This window comes from Trichechus manatus, unplaced genomic scaffold, assembly GCF_000243295.1.
Source record: "Trichechus manatus latirostris isolate Lorelei unplaced genomic scaffold, TriManLat1.0 scaffold00048, whole genome shotgun sequence".
Lineage (NCBI taxonomy): Eukaryota > Metazoa > Chordata > Mammalia > Sirenia > Trichechidae > Trichechus > Trichechus manatus.
The window spans coordinates 6,891,747-6,919,309 of record NW_004443984.1 but is presented as its reverse complement, the minus strand read 5'-3'; the positions used below and the strand labels follow the sequence as shown (position 1 = coordinate 6,919,309).

Sequence of the window (27,563 nt, the reverse complement as noted above, 5' to 3'; positions counted from 1 at the left end):
GACAATTGTGATCCATAGATTTCCATTGACTGATTTTCAGAAGTAGATTGCCAGGCCTTTCTTCCTAGTCCATCTTAGTCTGGACATTCCACTAAAACCTACAAGTGTGTGTATGCCCCGACTGTGCAAGTACACTTGCTGGCCAAGTAGGTATATGTGCATGGGTGAACACACACACACACATAAGGAGATCGACCAGAATGTATGTATTTGTGCAAAATCAACTGGATATACGTGTGTGCATGTTGTATCCAGCCAGACGTACATGCATCTGAAAATAGGTATTTGTGAGCACGTGTGTATGTGTGTGCGTGCACGCTGGATCAACTAGTGAAGCTGGATCAACTAGTTCATCATCATAGCAACACCGACAGATGTGCATTGGCCGATAATCGAACCCAGGTCTCTTTCATGGAAGGAGAGAATTTTGCCACTGAACCACCGGTGCCTCATGTCAGCCTTAGAGAGAAAATATTCTGACCTGGAGTTCCCTGTCAGGGTTGCGTTGGTTCCTTCCAGGGAAACAAAACTCAAGACTCGAGTTTCTAGTTTCCTTTTTTAAAGGCATCGCCATCTGAGCAGCAACATTTTAAAGACCTAAGAATGGTCGCCGGCCTTTTTGCACTGCCTAGGCGGCAGTGCATCTTCGGGGGCCCACATCTGTATCCCTGGCAACCCCAGCCTTGCGCTGCCCTCCCCCTACACCCTGCTGTCAGAGCCAGCTGTCTGCGGGGGCTCCCTGGAGGCCTGAGAGGGATGTGCACAAGTGTGCTAGGTCAGCGCGGAGCAGCCCTGGTACGCATGCATGTGCGCTGACCCCCATCAGGCCTGTGCAAATGTGACTGTTTGTGTGATGGGCCTGCTGGGAGTGTGCATGTGTGCCTGTATGTGCACAAGTGCACCACTGACCCAGCACCTGAGTGTTTGGTTGGAACATCCTTGGACATATGGTCCTGGACGTACATTTCTGGAGTGGGGTGTGTACAAGTGGGTGTGTACGTGCACTTGCCTGTGCCAGGTCACCCTGGAGCCACTGTGAGTCGTTACTCCACCTGTATTTGTGTGTGGTTGCATCTGCCTGACCTACCCCAGTGCCTCTGTGTGCAGGTGGGAGCGTACTCACATATGTGCTGGATCATTAGGACAAATACATGTATGAGACTGTGTGTGCTGGGCCAAACAAGTGTGTGCATCTATCCTTGCATGTGTGGGTCCCTGCCTGTGTCCTTGTGCGTGTGTGCCCCCACTGTGCAAGCATACTCGCTGGGTCATATAGGTATATGTGTGTGTGCATGCACACACATACGCATAAGGAGATCAGAATGTATGTATTTGCGCTAGATCAACTGGATACGTGTGTGTGCGCGTTGTATCAAGCCAGATATACATGCACCTGAAGAAGGGTATTTGTGAGCATATGTGTGTGCTGGATCAGCAAGTGGAGCATCCTGTATGCATGTGTGTGCACACTTTCTAGGGGCCAGGATGTCAGGGCCATTGATATTCTGTCTCTTAGAAATTCCCTTTGAGGTCCTCTTCATGTCTTTCCTGAACCAAAATCGGTGGTTCCAATGTTCTTAAAACAATAGGTCCCATTTTGCATCGAGGCTCCGTCCCTGGCCTGCCGCCTCCCCAGCTGGTTGTGTGCCCCAAATACATACCCAGGGAATCTGCCTATCATTCACAGGAAAGCCTGAAGGAGAGGTAGTGAGAGCACTGGGCTGGGAGTCAGGCTTCTTATCCAGGCTCTGCTGTTGGCCTTGGGCTTCACTTCCCTGAGCCTCAGTTTCCTTGTCTGCCAAATAGGCATAGAGTGGCAGTGAAGATGTTAATAGTGAGACCCCCCCCCCCCACCCCAAGATCTGGGATTGTCATTCCCCTCAAACCTGTCTGGGGGTTTATGTTTACACAGCACTTTGGCCTTCTTCCCAAGGAGAGACGTTCGTGTCTACACAATACCCTGGAGCAAGGCAGGTGTGGACAGGCCAGAAGAGAGGCTGTGGTGCTTCTGGGAGGAAGGAAAGGGGCACACATTAACTTTTCCCCTTCTGTGCACCAACCCTGGGCTCCAAACAGTCGTCTTATGTCACTTCATTTCATCCTGGCCTCCACCCTATGTGGTGGCTGCTGTTATCCCCATTCCACAGAGGAGGAAACTGAGGCTCGGAGAACTGCAAACACTCACCTGAGCCTCACAGGGAGCAGGTGGCAAGCCAGGATTGGGACCCAGGTCTGGATGGCTGCTGAGCCTTCCTGCCACATTCCACGAACGCTTCCTAGAGCAGGAGTAGGAGACTAGGATTTGAAGAATGTCCAGACCCCACAGGCAGGGAGGGCATACAGGTGCAGGGCACCTGAGTGCCAAGGTGCAGAGGCGGGAAAGCACCAACCGAGAGGAAACCAGGTCCTGATCTCCCGCCTGTTCGCCCCCCTTCCCCACCCCCCTCCAGATGGGCAACCCCTCACGGGGGTCCCCTCCCGCCCCCTCACGTTGCAGTCTTTGTGGCCCAGGGAAGAATGCCTCCCTTTATCTCCCTGACGCCCCCTTCCCTTTGATTCTCCTCTCCCCAGCGTTTCTGCTGACCTCTGCGTGTTGGGAATCCAATTAGAGGCGCGGACGGGAGAGAGTGACAGCCGCGCCGAATCCCGCCTCGGCCCCTTGGAGCACGCTCCGCCGAGCTGCAAGCATCAGGGCCCGCTTGTCATGCTGGGCCCTGCGCAGGGCTTTGTGGGGATTAGCTGCCGGGGGGTGGGGCGCTCCGCAGATGGGACCAGAAGTGATGCTGGTGAATGTCACGTCCCGGCGGAGAGCGGAGGAGGGGGCCGCTCAGTGCGGAATCCAGCTTGGGGCAGAGGGGAGAAGGGGCCGGGGCAGGCCGGCCCTAGCATAGGGTGGGCCACCCTGGCCTATAGGGGGCGCTTGGGGAAATGAGTTGGGTTATTTGGTTCCCCAGCTTGTGGCTCAGACCGCCAAGGCCCAAAGCGAGACTGCAGTAGGGCTGGAAGCCAAGCCCAGGTCAGCCTACTGTGTGAGGGACCAGAATTCTCATGTAAGAGGGGGTTTGGGGTTTTTTTTTTAATTTTTTTTTTACTGTGCTTTAGATGAAGGTTTACAGAACAAATAGTTTCTCATTAAACAGTCAGTACACATATTTATGACATTGGTTAACAACCCCACGACATGTCAACATGTCAACACTCTCCCTTCTCGACATTGGAGGACTTTTTTTTTTTTTTTTGGTGAAAATATACATAGCCAAAGTTACACCGTTTCAAACGTTATCCTTTTCCAAATTATTCCATCACCATTATCTTCAACTCACTGCCCCCAGGCTTCCCATCAAAACTTTTGAGCTACTGTTATCAATTTGATCTCACATAGATAATTCTTTTTTTTTCCGTACCTTAGATGAAGATTTACAGAACAAATAGTTTCTCATTAAACAGTTAGTACACATATTGCCCTATGACAATGGTTAACAACCCCACGACATGTCAACACTGTCCCTTGTCAAACTTGAGTTCCCTATCACCAGCTTTCTTGTCCCCTCCTGCCTTCTAGTCCTTGTCTCTGGACTGCTGTGCTTCATTAGTCCCGTTTTTGTTTTATGGGGCTGTCCAATCCCAGACTGAACGGTGAACCTCGGGACTGATTTCACCACTGTGCTAAAAGGGTGTCCGGGGGCCATACTCTCTGGGTTTCTCCAGTGTCTGTCAGGCCAGTAAATCTGGTCTTTTTTTTGTGAGTTAGAATTTTGTTCTACATCCTTCTCTGGCTCTTTCCAGGACCCTCTGTTGTGATCCCAGTCAGAGCAGTCAGTGGTGGTAGCCAGGCACCATCTAGCTGTACTGGACTCAGTCTGGTGGAGGCCGTGGTAACTGTTGCCCATAATCCTTTGGACTAATCTTTTCCTGGTATCCTGTTCTCTTCATTCGCCCTTGCTCCGGAAGAGGTGAGACCAGTGGAGTATCTTAGATGGCTGCTCACAGGCTTTTAAGACCTTGGGGGTTGATTTGATTGCTGGGTGGGATAGGGAAATTGTCTTGAAACTTCATTTGCAAAGCACTTTGCAAACGATTGAGGGGGAAAAAAACTCAAGGAATGGGGAGGGGGCAGCCAGTGAGAGACGATGTCTAAAGAACCCCCCACCTCCAGCCACCCCTTGGCATGGCCACGGGTCTAAGACCAAAGAACATGCTCTCCCTCCCCCCCACCGCGAAGATTTTCCCCGTTTTACAGCTGAGGAAACAGGCTCAGCTCAAGGACACAAGGTCAGTTAGTGGCAGAGCTGGGATTAGATCTTTTCTCATTCCCCTGCCCACCTCTGATGTCATGCTGACCTCCTTGCCCTCAAATTCCTGGACCTTCTAAGTGAGGGAGGGGTATGGTGTTCAGGAAAATGGCTTTTTGGCCTCAGGGAAAGCAGCAGCCCCATCTCCAGCACCAACAGCACCAGACACAATGTGGTCTAACTCTCAGCTCCAATGGACCAGCAACGGACAGCCTCTCTGGACGTGGCTGGAGCCTGCATTGTGCTAGACCTTGTGCTGGGCCCTGAGACCATGATAACACAAAGGACAGAGTCTGTGAAGTGGAGAACTGAGGATTGTGGAGACCCACAAGGGGGACTGGGAGGTGGTGATGGGACCTGGGATTCTGGAAGACTTCCTGGAGGAAGTGGCACTTGAGCTGAGACCTGGAGGTGTTCTGGGCCTAAGAGACAGGGGAGGTGTGGGGCTGCAAGGGGCAGAGCACCTGCCTACCCCATCCCACACACCCTGTCCTCTGCCTCATTCCACAGCTGCCTGGGTTGGGCAGGGCCACCCTCCTCCCACCCCAAGGCCCCAGCCGGGCTGCACAGCTGTGGCCAGGGTGGGGCCTGGCAGAGCTGGCAGATTTTGGATGCTCAGGATCTTCAATAAGAATCACCACAGGGTGGGATTGGAGGCCAAGGGGGTCCCCATGTAGCCTCTGGCCAGTGACAGTGGTTAGGAGGCCACAGTGCCTGAGAGCCTATAAGCAGAGAGCCAGCACTTCTCATGCAGGCACGGAGCCCCTTAGATACACTTTCTCGTTGAAATGGGTAAGCAGGGATCTCACCCCCTTTTACAAGTGAGAAAACCATTCAGAGAGATAAGGAGCTTGACCACACTCACAGTGCCTGGTAATTGATGGACCCAGCATTTAAATCGGGATCCCATAGACCTTTCCACTACCCCCAAGCTGCTGCAGCCCACTATGGATGTGAATTTATTGGGTTTGTTCCTTTGGTACTCCCGCCCCAGCACAGTGCCTGGCACATAGTAGGTGCTCAGTGGGTGGGTGGCAGATGGATGGAAAGAATAAATCAGTCAGCCCATCCAATTCTTTCTTACCAGGTGCCTTATTATTATTATTTTTTAAATAATGCATCTAAACCACCCCCTACCTCACCAGCAGGAGTGAAGGCCATATTAAATATGAATTAATCTTTCAGCTCAGCTGCTGAATACAAAATGGGGAGGGTGTGGAGACCCAAGAGCGCAAGAATAGACACTCCTGTCTGCTTCCCACAACTGCTTGGGCCAGGAAACACCCACTTACCCACTCATACCCACTCTCACATGTTCACACCCACTCACAGTCACACACACTCGCTCTCACACATTCTCGCTCACGCCCACTCACACCCAAACATTCTCATATACACACCCACTCACAATCGCACACACTCACACACCCTGCCTCATGCTGGCATTTCAGGCTGGGGCTGCAGCTCACTTGACAGCCCCTCCAGGGACCTTTGAGCTCAGCCCTGCCTGGCCAGCTCTTCCCCACCTCACACACCACTTCCAGGCCCCTCTACCCCTCTGAACTTGACTCCTCCTCCCTCCCCACCTCCTCCTTCCCTCCTCCCTTCTTTTGTCTCTCCCTCCCCTTCTCCTTCAGCAGTCTCCTCTTCTTCCTTCTCTTGGTGTCTCTTTTCAGGCTTCTGTTCTCTCTCCCTCTGACTCCTGTTCATGCCGCACTGTCTCACTGTCTCTCAGTCTGTCTTGCTTCCTCTGTGTGTGTCTTTCTCTCTCCCCAGTATGTCTCCGGCTCTCTGTGTCTGTCTTGCCCCCTTACCCCAGCCTCTTCCATTTTCTTCTCTCAGGCCCTGAGGGGACCACTTTCCTGTCCGTACCTGGACATGCAGGAGACTCTGGGTGCGTTGTGGGCTGGAGAGTGAATCTTCTCTCCTCAACTCAGACCCTCAGGTGTCAAACTGGGACCAAAAAGCAGCCCCCAACCTTCCCTTTAGGAAGGGCTCTTATGCTGCACAGACACCAGGGGCGGCCGCCTCAGTCTCCTCTCCTGCAAACTGGGCTGAGCGTGCTCTCCTTATTGGCAAAGCGTATTTAAGGGGCTTCCTGCGTGCTTGAGAAGTGCTGGCTCTTGACATTTCCTGAGCATCCTATCCCTGTGCCCAGCCCTGTGTCAGGCCTGGAAGGAAGCAGTGAGCACAGGCTTTGGGCTCACACAGCCCCAGGTCAGATTCCCCTCCATGCCCAAGCAGGTGCCTCCACCTCTCTGAGTCTCGGTTTTCTCTTCTGTAAAATGGAGACAGGAGAGTCTGCCTGGAAGGGCTGTGTGAGGTCAGATGAGCTAAAGCGGGTAAAGAACCCAGTATTCTGCCCGGCACACAGTAGGTGCTCGGGAAGTTGGGTAGAAGATGTGGGCTCTGCCCTTGGAGGACTCACAGCCCAGTGGAGGGCAGGTAACCGGGAGAATTCACCCACTTGGGCTCTGAGCCACATGCTGGTAGAGCCTGACCAGAGCCCATTTGCCCCTGGGTTCTGAGGTCAGTATGTGAGGGCACACTGAGGGGCTGAGGGGCTGGGGTCACAGGGAGGCATTGGAGGACCTCAGTCCTGAGTGATGCCAGGCCCGGGGCCTCAGGGGGAGCCATTGCCAGAGATTCAGCCTAAAGCCTGACTGAGAGTTTGTCTATCAGTCTAGGGGGTCTTGAGGACTCTTCTTCCCACCCTCAGGGTCTGGGGGGCCTGGATTCCAGTCCCAGCTCTGCTAGCTCCCCCCACTTCCCTCTCCCCACATCAGATTAGAAGCCTGCAGGTATAGGACAAGCCACCCAGCCTCTAGGTCTACACCCGCCTGTCATCTCTGTGTCCCATGCTGGCCACACGGGGCCCTAAGAACATGGGTTCTGAAAGGATGGAGCGGCACCTTGTTTTGGTGTGACCCCATTTCTGCGTCCTCCTCTGAGCCTTAGTTTCCTCTTCAGAGCCACTGAATAGATTAAACAAGGGGCTGTTGTCCTGGTGGGCACTGGGTAAATGTGTCCTGAGCTCCTATAGGGCGCTCCACAGTGGATATGCCAGACCTGCCCCTCTCTACTGGCCTGGCGTGGGCCCTCCCTTTCAGGAGCTGACCTCCCCTTCCACTGCCTGAGAAGTTGCCCCAAGACGCTCCCGCCCCCTGCCCCCTCCCGCCACCTCCCTGCGACCACCCAGTCCAGCCAGCGGGGGCTGGAGGGAATCAGAGGTTGTGAGCAGCCCCCTCCTCCCACCACCCTGGATCCCAGGGGTCATCAAGCCTTCGAGTAGGTGGGGGATGGGGATGGAGGCGGCTGTGATTCTATCGGGTGGGGGTGGGGTGAGGGTGAGAATCAGGCAGGTGTGTGTGTGTGTGTGTGTGTGTGTGTGTGTGTGTGTGTGTGTGTGTGTGTGTTAGAGAGAGAGAAAGAGAGAGAGAGCATTAGCCAGTAGTGTGCACCAGCGCATATGCCTGCTGGGGGGCTGCAGATGTGTCTGAGGACCGGGAGGGTGAGCCTGGTGAGAGAGAAGACAAAAGAATGGAGTAAGCCGAGGAAGCTGCCTAGGGTGGGAGGCTGAGCCCATTTGTATGCAGCAGGGAGCAGGAGCCCAGCAAGGCCTCTCTTAAGAGGAGCCTTGATTCCCAGGGCACTGGAAGGAGGGTTTGGGAAGCGAGCTAGGACTGAGACCATCCAAACCACTGAGCCCTTCCACACATACCATCCTAATTGTACAGGCAGGGAAACTGAGGCTGGGAAGCCACACAGCAAGTGACTGGCAGAGCTGGGACTGGAACCCAGGCACCTCTCTCTCCCCTCAGACCACAGTTCTTCCTAACAATTGAGTGCCTCTGGGGACACCACCCAGGTGCAAAGTTGGATTAATGGAGGAATGAATAATGATCACTGATATTTGTAAAGGGCACTGTGCAGACACTATAATAACTGTCATCCTCACACAACCTATAAAGTATGTGCCGTTTTTATCACTTAAGTGCTGCAGATGGCAAAACTGAGGCACAGAGAGGTGAAGTAACTTACTCAAGATCACACAGCTAGAAAGTGGCAGAGCCAGGGCTCAAACCCAGGCCAGCTGATTCCAGGGCCTGTCCCATGGAGCCTCTTAGAATGTGAAGTCCTTGAAGTGCAGGGACTGCCACACACAGTGCCCCTGTTCTGATCACTGGCCTGGCACATAGCAAGGGCTCAAGGATGCTTGATGAGTGAGTGAACTGAGGAGGGTTCAGGGTGAACAAATGAATGAGAGAGGGGCTTCACCACGAAGACTTCTTCCCAGGCCCCAGGAGCCCCACTCTCTCAGCACAGACCTACTGCATGTGCTTGGCCCCGCCACCCCCACCCCCTCCCCCACCTCCACCCAGCAGGTGTTGGCTGTGCCCTCCACAGGGCCAGGCCCCACAGGGACAAAGCGGGGTGGGGGTGGGGGGCGCCTGGGCAGCCCAGCCCCAGCGGAGGCTGAAGCTGTTAACAGGCTGGAAATCTCTTTTGTCAAAGCTCTCACTGCCTCCAACCTCCTTTAATTAAAGACAATTAGTGCTTTCAGCCCCTCTGCACAGCTCAGCTCCCCTGTTTGCAAACACACAGCTGCGGGCGCTTCGTGCCCCCCCCACCGCCCCCGTGCTGCCGCCCCCAGCCCCGCTTCCCCAGAGACACACAGAGGTGCCTTTATCATCAGCGCTCCGGCTGCAGCACCAAGAGGCAGGCGCTGCGGCTCTGGGAAGGATGGTGGGAGAGCAGGAAGAGCCGAGGACCCCAGGGTGGCCTGACACATGTTGGGCATGGGTCCCACTTTTCGCGGAACGGCCAGTGGGTGCCAAGTCCAGCTGGGGCACCTTCGAGGAACCTGCCACCTCTATCTCCTTGGCTCCTCTGGGCCCTCCTTCCTGGAATGGGGGCTGCCCAGCCTAGTGGATTCCTAGCAAGTGGGTTTTCTCCCAGGGCCTCCTGTCTGAGCTGGGCACTATAGGGCACAGGTACTAGCCCTGTGTGCCACCTTAGGAATGACGGAAAATGGAGAAGTGGCCTTTTTTTTGATGACAGCCAAGTTTTTTATTTGTTCATTTCTTACACTTCAGATATTCTTCAGTGACATCCTTGGCCTGAGATTCTTTGCCAGGCTTTACCAACCACACAACTGCAACCAATCACTTCACAGGTTTCCCCTCTCCATCATTTTTTCAGAGGCTGAACCATTCCACTAGTTTCTTGTTGTCATCGACCTTAATCGGGTTGATGTGGTGTTCAGCACAAAGGGCTTCCTCCATCTTGACACTTGGCACTTGTTGAAGGCTTTGCAAATTCCAAGTGCGAGTCCATCATGGAGAGGGAGGTCTTCAGCGCCTCTTGGAAAGCAGTCTTAATGTCCATTACACCTCCAGCAGTAGTGCCTTCTGCCATTCAGTGGCGGTAGGTTACAGGTGGGGCCACATCTTGAACGCACCCGAGCCTCTGCCTCCACACAACTCGGCAGCAGCAGGGAAAGAACAAGACGTGGCTTTTACTGAACACCTGCTGTATGCTAGGGTCCTTGCTAGACTCTGACTTTGCACAAAATAATCCTGAGGCTATCCGCATTTTATAGATGGAGACACCAAGGCTCAGAATGGCTCGGTAGCTTGGCCAAGGCCACGACTAGGAGGTGGCAGAAGCAGCATTCAAGGCCAGGCCCTGCCCCCTGAGTATACTAACTGGCCATGGAGCTAACCTCCTAGAGGTCAAAAGGTCATCTGGTCCAGGTCCCTGTCTGCTTCAGCCCCCTATGGCCTGAGCCTGTGCCATGTGCCAGGCAATCTCTGGCCCTCAGGGTGTTGAAGAGGACACAGACACAGCCCATACCCTCCAAGAGCTCCAAGTCATGGGGAGGATGCCACACATAGACTCTTAAACAATGGCAGTGCCCAGAGAGAGTGGAAGGTTTTACAGAATTCTCTGGCAGCACAGAGGAGGGAGTGAGAGTGACTGTTTGCAGGGAGAGGTAGGAACATTGGAGCTGGTTCTCAGGGGTGAGTAGTTGCTGTCAAAAAAAGAGGACAGTGGGGCAGGAACATTCTGAACAAAGGCTAAGGGCAAAAAAAAAAAAAGGAAATTCCAAAAAAGGTGAGCAGCTTAGGCAGGAAAGGTGTCACTGTGCCCCTTGTGGATGAGGGGATAGATGCCCAGACAGGCTGAGTGACTAGTCTAAGGTCACACAGCAAACTAGTGCAAGAAGGGGAGCCAGAGGCTGGCCTCCCTCTGAATGCAGTCCTGCACCCACCTCCCCTTCTCAACACTTTTGCAGTTCTAATTTGACAAGTACATTTATGATCAGTTGATGAGGGTCTTCCCCACTGGACTCTAGACTCCAAGTGGGGAACTGTGTCTATTTTTGGTCACCTTTGTATACCAAGGCCTAGTCCAGTACCTGGGACAGAACAGCAGCTTCATAAATACCTGCTGAGTCCATGAAATCTCCCAGTGATAGCATGTGAGGGGCCCACAGGCTGTCTCTCTCCATTGCTGGGCCCAGGGCAGACATCACAAATCAATCACTGCACTCTTCCACCAAGTCCAGAGGGCACGGACTCCTTGGAGCTGGTGTGTGAGGTGAAACTTATCTATCACTACAGTCAAGTCCAGCACCTATGTTTTGTAGATGGAAACCAAATGGGGAGGAAAAGATTGTAATAATAGCTTAACATTTGCTGAGCAATCACTGCACACCAGGCACAGTTCTAAGTTCTTTATGTATATTTAATTCTCATAATCTCTCTATAAAATAGATATTATTATTATTCTCCTTATTTTATAGAAGCAGAAGCTGAGGCACAAAGAAGTTAAATAACTTACTTAAGAACACTCACCAGTAAGTTGCAGGGCCAAGATTCAAACCCAAGGAGCCTGACTCTAGGGTCAGGTTCTTAACCTCTTACCAGGCCACCTTTCCTCACTGCACTGTGCTATTCTACACTGTGCTGCCGTTAGCATGGGGCATCATGGCCCCCAGAGCCGCCCATCCTGAGGCTGGTGTGTGTCCAGCCTGGCTTCCTCCCACTTCGGTGGAGACCAGAAAGGAGAGAAAGCTGAGTCAGAGCCGTCGGGCTGGGCTGGGCCTGGGATCCACCCACCTTTCGGCAGCTCCGGGCCGTTTCCTCCAGCCTGGACGGCTTCCCAGCGGTGCCTCTGCAGGCCCTTTCAAGTCCCCTGGCACCCCCAGCCCCACTTCCTGCGACCCCTGGCCCCGGACTGACCCGCTCCACTCAATTTCCCAAGATGAGTTGCAGAAGCCGCGGGGTCTGTGTGCAGAGACGGGAAAATTAACGAGCTGCTCCCTGGCAATTGGCGGTTTCCAGGCACCAGCTGGCCTGGAGTATTTACTCGGCACCCTCCGAGTGAGACAATTAAGTGGAGCTTAGGCTGGGGTGCAGAGACGTCTACAGATCAGACGGAAACCCTTCTAAGATGTTTTTCTGAGGGATCAGTGCCTGAGAACAAGTTTCCAGGGAACCAGGGTCTTTCTTCATTCTTATTAATATGTTATGTATTAATATATATAACATATGTATGTATAGACATATTCATTCATTCATTTAGCATCAATGATGTGTCGGGCTCTTTACCTGGGTTACTTCATTGAATCCTCACCATTTCTCTTCAAGGTAGACATAGTTATTTCCATATTACAGATGAGAAAACTGAGGCCCCACAAGGGTAAGAAACATCGCCTAGATCATACAGGGGAGCCAGGATTTGAACCCAGGTCTGTCTGACTCCAAGCTTCTGCTTCTTCCATTGAAAAGGCCTTCTTCCCATTCCTTGAGTGTATGTAGCACTGTGTTAGAAATCAAGAATGATCCAGTAGCAAGAGAAGACCCAGTATGTGCTGTGTACTTACTCTGTGCCAGGCACAGAGAAGATTAAGAATATGAGACCCTCTCCACACCCAGGGAAGCGTGTGTCAGAGGAATGTGCTGCACAGTATGTGAGCCCAAGAAGGTCTGGTCAGCTCAAATCAGTCCTTAAGGTGGGAGAGGTCTTCACTTAGGAAACAAACCTTGTGCTGGGCTTTGAAGGCTGAATAGGAGTCTGCCAAGTGAAGATAGGTCAAAGGGCATTCTAGGCAGAAAATTCAGCATGGACACCACAGTGCTTTTGTGTTAGAGAAATGGTCCAGAATGCTTGGTGAGATAGTTGGGGGAGGGGGAAGGGCAGAGTGGGCAGAGAGGACAGTTGAGACCAGATAGTAAAGGACCTTAAATGCCCAGCTAAGCGTGTTGTGCTGGAGACATGGGTATTAGCCATGGAGAAGAAGTGTAGGAGATGGGAGTGGAAGCCCAGTTGCTGCTAACGTGCTCCTATGGCAGGAAGGGGCTGCTCAGTACCATACTGCAGGGGCACTGAGCTGGGCCATGGCTTCCCCAGTCCTCAGGCCATTTCTCCTTTTCCCTTGTCTTCATGGTGAGCTGGGGGCAGGCTGGTTGCTATACCATTGACCCACCTCCTCCTAGCTGTCCTCCAGGACCTACAAATCCACCTGGATCCCCCCTCTCCTGCCAAATCAGGCCAATACTAACTCACTCTGTGACCTGGGACAAGTCACTTCTCTCTGAGCCTCAGCCTCCCCACAAGTCAAAGAAGGAACTACACCACAGTCTCCAGGAGCCCTTATACCTCTGCACCCCAGAGTTCTCTGAGAGTGAGAAAAAAAGCTCTGCCTCTTGGGAGTTTTCTAGTGGACGGGAGAGGGGGAGCAGGGATGGCCCATGATCAGTCACCAGGCGCATGCAAGGATGCAACCCACCCCAGCAGAGCTGCCAAGGCAGGAAGTCTATCTTCCAACCTCTCTGCCCACCCTCCCCCATCCCAACCCCATTCAGGCCCCATCTTATTTTTTGTCACCTAATCTCCCCAAAAGGAGCCTTGATGGCACAATGGTTAAGTGCTCCGCTGCTAACCGAAAGGTTGGTACTTCGAACCCACTGGTGGCTCCACAGGAGAGAAGACCTGGCAATCTGCTCCCATAAAGATTACAACCTAGGAAACCCTACGGCACAGTTCTGCTCTGTCATATAGGGTCACTATGAGTCAGAATCGACTCGAGGGCACACAATAACAAATCTCCGCTGAGGTGTCAGTGTCTGTCATCCCACTCCAAGGCCAAGAATGCAGTGCAGCTTAAATGGAGGACTTTCAGACACCTTGACACACCAAAGAGTATATATTTGGGCAGAAGCCCACAGTAGTCCCCCTCCCAGCCCCACCCAGCCCGTTGGCACCACCCGCCATACACTTAATAAATTATAAGCTCAGCTCCAACTGGCCTCATATTAAAATTTTAAAATGCCCTATCCTCTGCCCTTGGTTGAAATGGCAAGGGTATGAACTGGAGAGTCAGGAGAAACATGTTCTGGTCTCAGCTTGTCCACCCATTTGCTGTGTGACCCTGGGTGAGTCCCTTGCCCTATCTGGGCTCTGTTTTCTTATTTGTAAAATGAGGAGGCTGAATAGATGAATGATTCCTAGCTCTGAGAGGTATATAAGAATCACCTGGGCCCCCCATTCCATTTCTGATGCTGCTCGCCTGAGGAAGGGCCTGGGCCTCCTATGCTCTGGGCACTGCTGGTCTAGGAGCTCCTTGAGGGCCAAGTTCAGGTCTGACACAGGATCCAAATTCCCTGTGCGCTTTTCCATTTGACACCACATGCCCCGATGACCAGGACCACAGAATGAGTCAGCATCAGCCCCATCATACTTAAGATGTCCAGCCCAGATCCAGGCAGAAAGTCATCTTTTCCCCCCACTTTCACTCTCAGCATGGCTGTCTCTGAGCCCGTCTGCCCTCATGGGTGGCCTGGGTGAGATAAAGGACTTTAAATAACCTTGTCAGGGTGCTGGGGGTAGGGGTGGGGGCAAAAAATGTGAAGAGGAGGCAGAGTGTCATGAGCATGCCAAGTCAGGCCCAGACTTCAATCCCAGCCCCAGCATGGCTTAGCTGTGTGGCCCGGGGCCAGTCAATTCACTTCTCTGAGCCTCTGGACACTCATGAAATGCAGCTCCAAACCTCCCTCTCTAGGTAGTGGAGGAGTATAAAATAATAGGGAATTTCGGCACCACCAGTCAGTCCCCACTTGCCCGCTTGCCTGGCTAGGAGAGGGGGTAGTGGAGCTACAGCCCCGCCCGTGTCTGTCTGCTGCCTGAGGGGTGGGGGCTGGGGCTGGGGGGTGGGGCACGCCTCGGCCCACCTGGGAATTTTCCGCAAGCCTTCCACTCCGAGTGGGCAGCTATGATGTCGGTGAAATCATGGAACACATTTAGTAAGAAAATTAATAAGGAACGCATGGATGCATGGAGATGGAAATTATGAGCCCTTGGAAACCACGGAGGAGGGGGGGCAGGTACTCAGACGTGCTAGACCCACCCGATCGGGTTCAGGGGGACTTTGAGAACCAAGCAAGTGGAGGGGCGGGAGCAGTGGAGAGTGAGGTGCTCATAAAACACGATGAGGCTGACAGCGAAGGCCAGAGAAGATGTTGGGGCCAGCCAGGGCTGCAGGGCGATCAGGCAGTGCCAGGGAGAGTGATGTGCATGGAGGCAAGGACAAAGACCCTCCAGGTCCCAGGATCCTAGCCTTAGCCCCTCTGAGCCTCAGCATCCTCATCTGTAAGATGGGCTTAGCAACAGCTGTAGAGAGTAAATAAGGACTTAGAACAAGCCTGGCAGAGTCGGGCTTCCATAAACAGTAGCTGGTATTGATCTTAATCATGGGTAGGAATGAAGTGTTGCTGTTTCCACCCCATCTGAGACTTTGCAAGCATGTTGCGCCTAACAGGAGTTTGAGGAGTATTGGTAGAATGGCCTGATTGATGCATTGGTGGATGGACAGACTGATGGACAGACAGTGGGATGAATGAATGACTAAGGATCACAGTTGTTGGGAATAGGAGCTTAAAACCTATCACCTACAATCCCCTAGCCATCAGCCAACACTTGTACCCTTTCGGCTAATTATTTGTGATTTTTTGTAATTAAGTATATTATGTACTTATATGTTATGGTTTAATATTATAATCCACTATATTTCTTTAATTAATGTCCAGCACCTACCTAGTACTTTTTTGTTTACGAAGCACATCCATACCCATCAGCCCATGTCATCCTCACAACAACCTATCAGGCAGGTTCTCTTCTTCTCCAGTTTTCCAGGTGAGGAAATTCAGGTCCAGAGAGGTTCATTAACTTGTCAAAAGTCACACCGCCCATAAGTGGCAGGACTAGAATTCAAGCCCTGGCTGTGTGATGCAGAGGGGTTGGTCTTTTGTCTTCATGGGGTACTGCCTGCCAAGGTGGGTCACTCTCGATGGGGTGTTTCAGGCAGCCTGGAGCTTGATGTGAAGTGGCAGAGAGAAATGGTTTGGGTGTGAAGGAGGTGAGAGGGAGGCAGTGGAGGGTGGGACAAAGAAGAATGGGGTGAAGAGTGAGGACAGCTTGATATCTGTTCCAGGGCAAGGCCTGGCTCTTTGTGGGGACATGAGGGGCTGGTGCCACAGAGGTTGACCTCGAGACTAGCCTCTGAGTTGGGTGCTGGTGGAGGGAAGAAGAGAGGGAGCTACAGGAGGGGCCAGCTGGGAGGCAGGCTCAGCAGCTGGGAGACAGGATAGCACTGCAAAGCCTCAGGACATGGGTGGGCATGCCCAGATTTTCCGGATTAAGTGCACAGGTTCTGGTGTCACTGTCCACCAGTTGTGTGACCATAGCAAGTGACTTCACCTCTCTGAACCTTGGTTTCCTCCTCTGCAAAACGAGGGCTGCAAGGGGAGCCCGTGTGTACATAGAGCCCTTTGCATAGAGCACCCAGAGCACCTTGGCTGCTCTTCCTGTTGGTTACCAAGATTCTATTCCACCTGTAACATCTTTACCCTCCTTTCTCCTCCCCTAGAATGTTCCTTGGCACTCTGCAGACCACACTCTTGGATCTGAGGTTCAGAAACTATACCCGTTGCCGTTAAGTCGATTCCAGCTCATAGTGACCCTATCCGACAGAGCAGAACTGCCCCATAGTGTTTCCAAGGGGCACCTGGTGGATTCGAACTGCGAACCTTTTGGTTAGGAGCCGTAGCTCTTAACCACTATGCCACCTCACGTTTATTCGTTTACTGAGGACCTACTGAGCTGCATTGGTGGTTCAGTGGTAGAATTCTCCCCTTCTATGTGGGAGACCTTGGTTCAATTCCCGGCCAGTGTGCCTTATGCACAGCCACCATCCTTCTGTCAGTGGAGCCTTATGTGTTGCTATGATGCTGAACAGGTTTCAGTGGAGCTTCCAGGGTAAGATGGACTAGGAAGAGAGGCCTGGCAATCTATTTCCAAAATCAGCCAGTGAAAACCCTATAGATCACAACAGAGCATTGTCAGATCTGCATCTGATTGTGGGGATGGTGCAGGACCGTTCCGTTGTGCATGGAGTCTGCATGAGTCGGGGATGACTCTCCAGCAGCTAGCAGCAGCTGAGTACTAACTTGGACTTTGGCTCAGTGAGGACAGGGTCACTTGCTCAAGCTTATTCGGGAAACAAGTAAATAGACTATTGCAGTTCATTACAATGAGGTCTTTAATGTAGGTAGACATACTGTAGGAAAAAGAGGAAGGGGACCATGACATTGCATGAGGGAGGTGGCCCTGTACAGGGGTGATGCTGGAAGAAGGTGAGATGAATTGAGGGAAACTAGCACCCATCAAGCACCTCTTTTGTACCACGCTATGCCCTTTCTATCCATCTCTGTTAATCTCCTAGTCATGCATTATTGTAACCTCATGCCCGCTTTACAGATGAGGACCCTGAGGCTCAGAGAGGTGAATGCACTTGCTCAAGGTCACGCAACCAGGAAGCAGACTCCAGTTGAGGCCCATCTACCTCTGAAGCCACTAGGTGGGTTGGGTGGGCCTGGGGTAGGGGCCAGGGAAGCTGGGAGGAAGCAGGCACTGCAGCCCCCAGTGGCAGCCCAGAAGGTGTGTCCTCACCAGGCCAGCCAAGGCCACTGGCATCCATGGTTTACGAGGCGCAGAGCTGGCCCAAGCTGTTTTGCTTCACAAATGCTTGCCGGCTCATCTGGGGTAAGTTTGCGCCTTTATGAGTGTTCTTCAAAAGCCCAGCTCGGCTCCCTGCCCGTCACCATGGAGACGGCTCTGGGTGGCTGAAACCGGCCGCCCTCTGTGGCCACGCGTGAAGGCTGCCAGGAGCTCAGGCCAGCACCACACTGGGGGGGGGGGGAACCCAGCAAGGCCTTACCTGAGAGGCACTTGTTGAGGGCAAGGGGACAGGGTCGGGGCGGGGTGGGTGTAGTTAAATCCAGTTCCTGTGAAAAGATCGAGTTCACTTCATTGGCAGCAGAGTCCTGAGGGCTGGGGGCTCCTCTCTTGGCCCCCACGTGCCTGCTCTCCCCGAGTACAGCAGTGGCCTTCCCCAGCCCAGCACCCTTGAATCAGACAGGCTACAGCCAAGGGGCACCTGAGTTTGAGTCCTGCTGCTTGGCTGCATGACGCTGGGCAAGTTGCTTAGCTTCTCTGGGCCTCGCTTTTCTGAAAGATGGGGAGATTGAGTGAATCCACCCCTTCAGCTGTTTACACCTACACACCACAAAACATAGAGAAATGCCTTTTTGTAAAGGGGAAAACTGAGACCCAGAGGAAAGAAGCAATTTGTCCAAGGTCATCCATCAAGGTCAAAGCCCGATGAAGACTTGATGGACCCTGACTCTGCGTTCAGTCCTCATTCCAGGCCACCACAGAGCTTCTCGGTTGGACTCGAGGTGAGGCTGTGCCCCAGTTAGGCTAAGGCCGGGGTGCAGCCAGCCCACGTTGGGAGGCGGTTTTGCCGGCTGGGAGGACGCCTAAGCCCTGTGTTGGCCCCGGGCCCTCCTTGGCTCTTAATTTTCGTCCAAGTCTCAGGGGCTGTTCAGAGATTCCAAAGGCATTTGAACATTTTGGAAGCAATTTGTCAGTCCTGGAAGCTGTTTGGAGACTCCGAAAGCTGTTTAAAGGTTCCAAAATCTGTTCCTGTGTAGCGTTTGCAAAGCTATTCATAGTTTTCTAGCGTGGTTTGCAGGTTCTAGGCGAAGGTCCCTGAGGCAGTGTGGGGGTCTGGGGCCGGAAGCATGGCTGATTGTCCATGTAGCGCTGGTGGTAGAGCTTTGGGCAGTGTGAGCTACCAGCTCTCTCTCCAAGGAGTCAGTCTGTTAAGCCACCGAATCATCAGGGCATCTGCTGTTCTGAGGTGCAGAAGGCATGTGGGTGTTGGCAGCAGAGGGACAGGGTTTAGAATCTAGCTTTGCCACGCACATGCTGTGTGACCTGAAGCCAATTACTTAACCTCTCTGGGCCTCCTTTTACCCCACTTGTAAAATGGGGGTAATACCACTTGTTCTGTAGGCCTGACTGTCCCCCTCCTTTCTCATCCCAGGTATTTGTGGTGTTATTAAGAAAGTACCACCCTCCCTGAGTAAGGGTAAGGGCCAGGCTAATTCACATTTTCCCGACTGCCCCTGGGTATGGATTTGGGGGCTCTATCCAGGATGGATTTCAAGTTGAAGCTGAAGAAAATTAGAACAAGTCCATGAGAGCCAAATTACGACCTTGAGTATATCCCACCTGAATTTAGAGGCCATCTCAAGAATAGATTTGGCCCACTGAACACTAATGACTGAAGACCAGACGAGTTGTGGAATGACATCAAGGACATCATACATGAAGAAAGCAAAACGTCATTAAAAAGACAGGAAAGAAAGAAAAGACCAAAATAGATGTCAGAAGAGACTCTGAAATTTGCTCTTGAATGTGGAGTAGCTAAAGCAAATGGAAGAAATGGTGAAGTAAAAGAGCTGAATACAAGATTTCAAAGGGTGGCTCGAGAAGACAAAGTAAAATATTATAGTGACATGTGCAAAGACCTGGAGATAGACAACCAAAAGGGAAGAACACGCTTGGCATTTCTCAAGCTGAAAGAACTGAAGAAAAAATTCAAGCTTTGAGTTGCCATAGTGAAGGAACCTATGGACAAAGTACTGAACGACGCGGGAAGCATCAAAAGAAGATGAAAGGAATACACAGAGTCACTGTACCAAAAAGGATTGGTTGACGTTCAGCCACTTCAGGAGGTAGCATATGAACAAGAACTGCTGGTACTGAAAGAAGTCGTCTAAACTGCACTGAAGGCATTGGTGAAAAACAAGGCTAGTATCTGAGTCCTCCCATACTTCGGTTTCCTCTTCTATAAATGGGAATGATAACTCTTGCTCTGCCCCACTCTCAGCGATATTGTGCGGCTCAGATGAGATGATGGATAGGAACATGACTTATAAACTCTAAACTGATGTGGTTACTGGTGGCTGAGCGGTTTGCCTAAGGCCATCCTGGGGAGTTGGGGGCCAAGCCAGGACTTTAGTCCAAGGCTCCCGATTGGAGGAGCTTTTCTCTCCACCGGAGCCCCAGACCACCCTGGGGGCCCCTCTGAGAAGTTTTACTTTTCTCCAACTTCCTGACCCACTTGCAGACCTGCAAGCGGGCAGGCTGGCTCCCAGCTGGGATGACCCGCCGGCAGCTGACGGATGCGCTGAACGTATCGTTCCTGCCTAGAAGACAGGAAGATCAATACCGCGGTGGATGGGCATCATCGCTCGATGCCACAGCCAGCCCCCAAGGGTGAGAACGGGCCAAGAATAAATATAACCAGGCCTGTTCCCTCCACAGGTTCAGGCCAGGCCAGGGCAGAACAATGTGGGTTTGATGTGGCCACCTGTGACTTCCTCACCATCATCACACCAGCCAGCATTATTGGGCCAGGCACTGTTCTAAGTTTGTTTTGTTTGTTTATAGCAGGTGTTAACTCATTGAATCCTCTCAACCACCCTATGAGGAAGATGCTGGTATTATTCCCATTTCACAGATGAGGAAACATGGCAGAGAGAGGTTTAGTGACTCACTGAAGGTCACACAGCTAGAAAGTATCCCAGCCAGGATCAGAACTCAAACCTGCCTGGCTCAGAGCCCATGTAGTTTCTAGGATATCTGTTGCCCTCTTAGTTGTACAGACCACTCCATGGCCACACACACCCACAAACCCCTTCCCACTCAGAATGTCCACCCAGGGGCCTCGTCTTCAGCCCTTTCTGTGCTCTGGGCATTGAGGCTTTAGCTTCTGAGCTGTGTTTTTTGGGCTTGGACAGGTTGGGGCTTTGACAGGTCGAGGGAGGCACCTACCCAGCAGGTGCCCATGCTCAGCCTCACTCTGTTCAGAGCTCAGACAGACAGGTTAAAGGTGGGCCTGACATTCAGTCACTCTGGACATGGGAGACCCCCTGCTGACATGAGTTCTCAGGAGCCTGAACCCTTGGGCTGGGGTGGGCACAGCCTTCACTGTCCATCTGCCAAAGGACCGCATGCCTGTATCCAAGGATAAGCCAGTCTGAGAATTTGCCAACTCCTCACCTGACAGGTGGAGCAGGAGAAACCGTAGCCTGGAGCTTCCTGGGATGAGGCTGAGAGGTGAGGGCACAAGATGTGGAACCGCTAAGTGGGAAGGACCCAGCCCTTTAATCTTCTCCTTAAAGGGCAGCACGAGTGGTAGGAGATGTGTGGGCCTTGGGATCTGTTATGGGTTGAATTGTGTCCCTCAAAAAGCTATGTCAAAGTCCTAACCCCCAGTACCTGTGAGTGACCTCATTCGGAACTAGGATCTTTGCAGATGTAATTAGTTCACATGAGGCCATACTGGAGCAGGAGAGGAGACAGAGACATTGAGGGAAGACGACCATGGGAAGACGGAGGCAGAGACTGGAACTATGCTACCACAAGCCCAGGAACATGTGAGACCATCAGAAGCTGGAAGACACAAGGAAGGATCTTCCTCTAGAGCCTTTTTTAGAGAGAGCATGGCCCTGCTGACACCCTGAATTTAGACTTCTAGCCCAGAACTGTGCTGTTGTTTAAAGCCACCCAGTTTGTGACACTTTGTTATGGCAGCCCTAGGAAACTAAGACAGGGTGGAACCTAGCTGGGCCCCTCCTGGCTGTGTGACCTGGCTGTGTGGGCAAGACACTTAACCTCTCTGAGCCTCAGCCTATTACCTCCTTTACTACAGCTGGTCCTTTTACCCTCCCCCAAATCATGTGGTCCATCCACGTTCAGGGTCGTTGTGCATGTCACATGGCCAACCTCCCTCTGCCCCCTCCCTCAGTCCCTGCCTCCCTCCCTTTCTCACCCCCATGCCTGCCATGCAGTCAGACACAAAATCCTGCCTATTTTCCCCCCTAAATATCTCTGAGTCAGCTGCCTTCCCTCCAAGCCTCATTCTCACTCTGCCCTGTGCCAGGTTTCCTCCTCTCTCTCTTGGATTTGGGCAGCCGCCTCCAAACTGTACTCCCTGCCTTCCCCTTCCCCATCAACCCATTCCCCTCTGGCAGCCCCAGGCCCATATTTCTAAAATGGAAATCTGGCCATATTACGGGTCTACCTAAAACACATGCACATTTCACACGGGGTAAAGCTCAAACTCCTTCCCATCCTGCAAGGAAGGCTCCTCACCATCTGGCCCCAGGCCCTTCACCGGCCTCTTCTCTGCTTTCCAATCATACTGTACAGCTAAGATCTGCTTGGTCCTATCTCTGAGCCTTTCCACATGCTGTTCTCTTGGTCTAGAAGTCCCTTCTTTCTTCACCCCACCCATTCCCACCACCATTTGCCTAACACCCATTCATCTTTCCAGTCTCAGTTTTGACATCACCTCCACCAGGAATCCTTCCTTAGCCCTCTCCCCCACCCCATTTCTCTGAGCTCCCAAACCACACGCACCCCCTCACCCCCGGATGCTTCCTCCATCATAGCAGCTCTCACTCTGAATTGTCATTGACTGTTTAGGTGTCTCCCACCCCACTTAGACAGGGTCCCCATTCCCAGGCTCATAGATGGCCCCAGTAAGTTGGAGTGAACCTTGCCCCAGGCCCTCCTGTCCAGCGTGCTTCTCACTCCCAGCTCACTGCACAGCTATTTGAGTTCTAGTCCCAGCTCCACCTGACCTGGTCTAGAAGACCTCATAACCGGGCTAGCCAGCTTTCCCCTCTCTGTGCCTTAGCTTCCAAGGCTCTATAGAGAGAAAAGGCTGAAGCAGATGACTTCTCGGGTCCTGCCAGCCCTACAATGCTATGGCTTGGTCTCCAGTAGACACTTCTGTCTCTGATCATCTTTGTGCCTTTTCATTCTGTCTTGAAATCTGTCTCTAGCCATTGCCTCTCACGACCTTTGTTTTGGCCTCTCTGGTGACCCTTCCTTTCCTCAGACTTCCTGTGAGGACTGAGGCCTGCTTTATGCAACTCTAGATCTAGGTCGAAGGGCAGGCCTGGAAGCCTCCCCAGTCCCCCCACCCATCTTCCCTTTCTAGGACCCACCATCTGCACAGCCCCAGTCAGATCATTAACTCACCAGGAGTCCAACCAAGCTATAAATAAGTAAAGGGGTGAGGGTCCCAGGAGGAACTCAACCCCAGCTGGCTGCCCTGTCTCTGGTCAGATCTGGGGTCTCGGCTGCCTCAGGATGGACTCAGCCTGACAGATCTTGACATGTAATCACTGTCTCCAGAGAGTGATGGGGAAATCACCAGGCCTCTCCAGCCCCCATTAGTGTCAGTAATTGCCAATCAATTTCCTGGGAGTCTGGTGGGGAAGAGGCCCCTGGGTGTCTCCAATGGGGAAACCACATCTAATGGGTTTTATTTGGATTGCTGCAAATTGATTGTTTTTTTTTTTTAAAAACTGGAGCTTTGGTTTTTCTCACTGCATCCTAACCACCCCCCAGGGCCATTTAAGCCAAAAGATGAGTGATGGCCTCATGGCTTTATTCTCGAAGAGCCGAGACCAGGTCTGGTCATACCTACACCACTCACACTTCCTGCCATTCAACAGACATTTCCTTAAGCCACAGCTATAACTCCCATTTCTCCTGCAGTTAGCTCTACCCCAGGCCCATGTTGAATCTACAGCAACCCTAATGAGATTTGCATCATTATCTTCAAGAAAATATGACAAAATGCAGGCTCAGAGAGGTGAAGAGACTTGCTTCAGATCACACAGCTCATGAATGGTGAAGTTGAGGTTTGAACCCAGCTCTTTTCTGGCATCAAAGTCTTCATCTTTCTGTTCTTACATGTGTCTCCCCAGAGTGCCATGTGTACTATGATGAAGATTCCTCTAAAAGCTAGAGCTACAAAATAGCAATTATAGCTTTCATGGAGCTCCTAGGGAAGAGCAGGGGCTGATTAACCAGTAAGCAAGGTACCCACGGGCTTACTTGTGCTTACTTTCTAATCTGTAGTGCACAATTTCACATGTTTTTCACCACATCATTAGGTAATCCGTCCCTGGGGAAGAGACTAGCTGGTGACGATAATAGCAATAACAAGAGCAGCCACTATTTATTGAGTACTTAACTATGTGACAGGGACGGTGCCAGTGGTTTTATATCTGTATTTCATTTCTTCCTTGGAACTACTCTGAGAAGTATGAATTATTATCACCATTTCACAGATCAGGAAACTGAGACTCAAGAGAGTTTAAGTGACTGACTAGCATCAGATCACTCAAATTATTGATGGTAGAACTAGGATTCAAATCTAGGTATGTTTGAATCCAAAGCATCCACATTTAGCCACTTGTATCAGTTTGGATTGTGAGTGACAGAAAAACCAAACTTACAGTGGCTACACAATATAAGGGGAGGGATTGGTGGTTCAATGGTAGAATTCTTGCCTTCCATGCAGGAGACCTGGGTTCAATTCCCAGTCAATGCACCTCATGCACAGCCACCCACTGTCTGTTAGTGGAGGCTTGCATGTCACTGTATGGCTAAACAGATTTCAGTAGAGCTACCAGACTAAACCGGACTAGGAAGAAAGACCTGGCAATCTACTTTCAAAAATCAGCAAATGAAAACCCTATGGATCACAACAGTCTGATTTGCATCTAATCATGGGGATGGCACAGGACTGGGTGGCATTTTGTTCTGTTGTGCATGAGGTCATCATACGTCTGGGGCCGACTTGACAGCAGTTAACAATAACAAGATAGACGTTTATTCTTCTATCGAGTAAAAGAAGTCCAGAGGTAAGTAGTCCAAGGCTAATATGGTGTCTCCATGTCTCCATGATCACAAAGGACCCGGGCTTCTTCTATCTTAGTCCTATGGTCTGAGTTAGCTGCTTGAGCTCCAGCCATCACGTCCACTTCCCACCAGCAAGAATGAGGAAGGGTAAACAGATATGCATGTTCCTTTAAGGACATTTCCCAGAAACTGTACCTACCATTTCTACTAACATCTCATTGGCCAGAATGTAATCACATGACCAAACCCAGCTGTAAGACAGGCAAGAAATGTAGGCTTTGTTCTGGAAGGCCATGTTCCCACTAAAACTCATTTCCATTGTTGTTAGCTGCAGTCAAGTAGGCCCTTGACTCATGGTGACCCCGTGCACAAAGGGATCAGACTGTTGTGATCCATAGGGTTTTCATTGGCTGATTTTTCTGGAGTAGATGACCAGGACTTTTTTCCTAGTCCATCTTAGTCTGGTAGCTTTGTTGAAAGCTGTTCAGCATCATAGCAACACAAAAGTCTCCACTGACAGACAGGTGGTGACTGCACGTGAGGTGCATTGGCCAGGAATTGAACCCACATCTCCTGCATAGAAGGTGAGAATTCTACCACTGAACTACCACTGCCCTCGTGATTTTCATCAGCATCAGTCTAAACTGTCCCTGTAATGTATCGGCAGAATTTTACAATGCAGTCTGGTAAGACATCAAACCCAACTTTTTGCTATCCCAGAAGAGGAACCTGAGGCCCAGAGAGGAGAAGTGACTTGCCCAGGGTCAAACAGCAGGCTGAGCAGAGCCAGGCTCAGAAACACAAAATTCAATCTCTAAGCACAACCCCTTCTGTCCCTTCAACATTCTGGAACCTTTCTTCTGGTTCTTGGGTTGTTCCTCTCATTTCCCCCATTTTCCCTTTTCTCTTGCCTGAACAGGTTAGTGGCACTCTGGGGACTTTCTTTAACATCAGCAGCAGAGGGCCTGATTCTATTCCCAAGATCTATATTAAAAGTGTCTGACCTTTAACCTTGGTATTCTGGTCTGAGGATGGGTGATCTTTAACGTCCTCCCTGCTCTGACAGTCAGTTTATGAGATACTCTGGAAGACCCTTAGCTTTTGCTTGGCAAATGTAACCCCAGTGCCAACAGAAGTGTATGTTCCTCAGCCTATGGGGTTCCAGAGGTGGTACATGTGGAAGGGGAGGGCAAGCTGGGACAACGGATCAAACCTAAAAACTGTTGCCATCAAGTTGATTCCAAGTCATAGTGGCCCTATAGGACAGAGGAAACTGCCCGATGAGTTTTCCAAGGCCATAATCTTTATGGAGGCAGCCGGCCACATCTTTCTCCCCAAGAGCGGCTGGTGGGTTCAAACCACCAGCCTTTTGGTTAATAGTTAAGTGCTTAACAACTGTGCCACCAGGGCTCCTGGGCAATGGATAAGGGAGAGCAAAAAACTAAGATCCTTGGATGATGCTAGAAGGAAAAAATAATCTTTGTTGGGCAGATACTATGTTCTAATTACAAGACTACAATAAATGTGCATAGGTTATATCCCCTTATCAATAGACAATGACTTAGTAGGGTTAAAAAATAAAATAAATCTAGCTACATACTCTTAAAAAAAATATCCGAAGCAAAATGCTGTAGGGTCAAAAGTAAAGGGACGGAAAAAGGCCTACCAAGCCATTCTAAAAATAAATAAAAAAATAAAGACAAGGTCACATCCAAACTTCCTGAGGGACCAGATTACTGGGCTGAGGGGGCTGGGGACCATGGTCTCGGGGAACACCTACCTCAACTGGCATAACATAGTTTATAAAGAAAATGTTCCACATTCTACTTTGGTGAGTAGCATCTGGGCTCTTAAAAGCTTGCAAGCAGCCATCCAAGATACTCCACTGGTCTCAGTTCGTCGGGAGCAAGAGAAAATGAAGAAAACCAAAGACACAAGGGAAAGATTAGTCCAAAGGACTAATGAACCACAAGTACCACAGCCTCTACCAGACTGAGTCCAGCACAACTGGATGGTGCCCAGCTATGACCACCCACTGCTCTGACAGGGATCACAATAGAGGGTCCTGGACAGAGCTGGAGAAAAATGTAGAATAAAATTCTAACTCAAAAAAAAAAGACCAGACTTACTGGTCTGACAAAGACTGGAGAAACCTTGAGAGTATGGCCCTTGGACACCCTTATAGCTCAATACCGAAGTCACTCCTGAGGTTCACCCTTTAGCCAAAGATTAGACAGGCCCATAAAACAAAATGAGACTAAAGGTGTGCACCAGCCCAGGGGCAAGCATGAGAAGGCAGGAGGGGACAGGAAACCTGGTAATGGGAAACCCAAGGTCAAGAAGGGGAGAGTGTTGACATGTCATGGGGGTGGCAACCAATGTCACAAAACAATGTATTAATTCTTTAATGAGAAACTAATTTGTCCAGTAAACCCTCATCTAAAATACAATAAATAAACAAAGACAAGGAAAGAAAGTAGCAGTGGTAATATTATTATTATCCTAATTTCACATGAGACGCTCAGAATGGTGAAATAACTCACCTGAGGTCATGCAGCCCCTAAATGTCAGAGGTGACTTCAAATCCATGTCTTTTCCTAAATTCCTGCTCTTTTGTGAGTGTCTTTGTTGTTGTTGTTGTAGTTGCTAGTTGCTGTTGGGTCGACTCCAATGCGTGACGGCCCCATGTGTGCAGAAAAGAACTGCTCCATGAGATTTTCAAGGTTGTGACCTCTCAAACAGATTGCCTGGCCTGTCTTCTGAGGTGACTCTAGGTGGGTTCAAACCACCAACCTTTCAGCTAGTAGTTGAGTGCTTAACCATTTGTGGCACCCAGGGACTCCTGGGAATGTCTAGATGTCTCCAGTGAAGTCGACCAGTGTCACAACCTTGGCCTGATGGGACACTAATCTGGAGCCATGTGCTCACCATCACAGAGCAAGACTGAAGCAGGCAAGAGTGAAGGGAAGGCCGTGTTGGCTCATAGGGACCAGACCTGAGGCAGGGTGTGGACCAGCCTCCAGGCCCGAGCCTGAACCACTTCTCCGAGTTCCTGCCATGGCACTGCTCCAGCCCACTTTCTAGGTGGTTACAACACAACTCCAGACCCAGTGCCTGCAGAGGGCGCCACGC

At 51.3% G+C, this 27,563-nt stretch overlaps 1 protein-coding gene, 1 non-coding gene and 1 pseudogene across 4 annotated transcripts in view; 2 read left to right on the top strand and 1 right to left on the bottom strand.

Annotated features, from left to right (window-relative positions):
* EPHB2 (EPH receptor B2) overlaps window positions 1-27,563 on the top strand; it is a 149,923-nt gene that overhangs the window by 19,576 nt on the left and 102,784 nt on the right. The gene's annotated exons all lie outside the window — the stretch shown is intronic.
* On the bottom strand, window positions 9,371-9,710 carry LOC111820725 (40S ribosomal protein S12 pseudogene; annotated as a pseudogene).
* On the top strand, window positions 24,050-24,120 carry TRNAG-UCC (transfer RNA glycine (anticodon UCC)). Its single transcript has one exon. It is a non-coding gene; the product is annotated as a tRNA-Gly (tRNA).